Raw genomic sequence first — 1,646 nt, forward strand, 5'->3', positions numbered from 1 at the left:
AGTTTGTCCCCGTAGTCGACCCCGCCGAATTACGCACAAAGCAGTGCAAAGATCCTGACCTGAAGCGAATATTCGAAAGCTTAGAGGGCGCACCGTCTCACCCCGAACAGCTAGGTTATTTCATTGACAAAGACGGCACCCTGTGTCGGCGCACGAGGCCAACCAGGAAAGGGAGACCAGAGAAAACCGCTTGGGAGAGAGTCGTCATACCTCGGTCGTGGACAGAAAGGGTTCTTCGCGCGTTTCACGATGCGCCATGCGCCGGTCATTTTGGCGTAGCGAAGACACGCAGGCGTGTGGAGCGTTTGTACTTTTGGAGTGGCATGCGACAGGATGTTAGAGACTACTGTGCGAAGTGTCATTCCTGTCTCGAAAGAAAAACACCCAAGGGACGAAGACCAGCTCCAATTCAGCCGTTCCCTGAGGTTTCGGCTCCCTTCGAGCGGACAGGTATGGACATAATGGGCCCATTGCCCACGACCACTTCCGGAAACAATTACATTTTAGTATTTGTTGATCACCTTTCAAAATACGCGGAAGCGGTAGCACTCCCAGATCAGAAGGCAGACACGGTTGCAAGAGCATTTGTCGAACAGATCGTGCTCCGACATGGACCCCCGAGGCAACTCTTGACAGATCGGGGAACGAACTTCGTGTCGCAGCTAATGAGGAGAGTTTGCGAGCTGCTTAAGATCGCTAAGAAGCAGACAACACCGTACCATCCGGCTTGCAACGGCGCGGTGGAGCGACTGAACCAAACCGTGGCCGGGTTCCTGTCGCATTTTGTTTCGCGCGACCAGCGGGACTGGGACTTGTGGCTCCCGTATGCAATGTTTGCCTACAATTCCGCAGCACACGAGAGCACGGGCGAATCGCCATTCTTTCTTCTCTACGGCCGAGACCCGGACCAGCCTAGTGAAGTGCCAGAGGGCCCCCGTCGTGTCCCATACGCTTCACTGGACGACTATAAGGTTGAGCTAGAATCGCGCTTGCAAGTGGCGAGGGACATCGCAAAGGAGTCCGTAAAGAAAGCGGCGAAGCGCAGGAAGGAGGTGCACGATCGCAGTGCTAGAGACGCGCCGTTTGATGTGGGGGACAGCGTGTACATTGAAAACTGCCAAAGGCAGATTGGGCTAGCTCGTAAGTTCCAGACGAAGTGGAGAGGCCCGTGCGAGGTTGTCGAGAAGCTTTCTCCAGTAAACTTCAGAGTCCGAGACGTGAACCGTCGTTTGATAAGGATACACGCAAATCGCCTCAAGTCGGCACCGGTTCAGTATTCACGAAATGAGGAAAGGGAAAGCGCGGATTTTGATGGGGACAGAAGTGAAGCGGAGCGCGCAGATAGTTCGCAAGAAACGCCCTCTCCTGCATTTGTTCGGCAGGCGCCCGAGGTGACGGCCGGAATGCCACCGGATTTACTTCATGCATTGCTAGAAGAAGAAGCGCGCGAGGTTGCCGCGCAGATAACGCCAGGAGAGGCTCCTGCCACGAGCCCTCGCGAGTCCCAAAGCAGACAAAGGGGCACAGACTTACTTAGTATGACTCATGAAGGCCGATATCCGCTGCGAAATCGGAAAGCTAAGTCGGACTAATGGCGTAAACAGAGCGGAGTTTTGAACTGGTTAGAATTGTGTAATGCCACAGCT

The sequence above is a fragment of the Amblyomma americanum genome, chromosome 2, assembly GCF_052857255.1.
Source record: "Amblyomma americanum isolate KBUSLIRL-KWMA chromosome 2, ASM5285725v1, whole genome shotgun sequence".
NCBI lineage: Eukaryota > Metazoa > Arthropoda > Arachnida > Ixodida > Ixodidae > Amblyomma > Amblyomma americanum.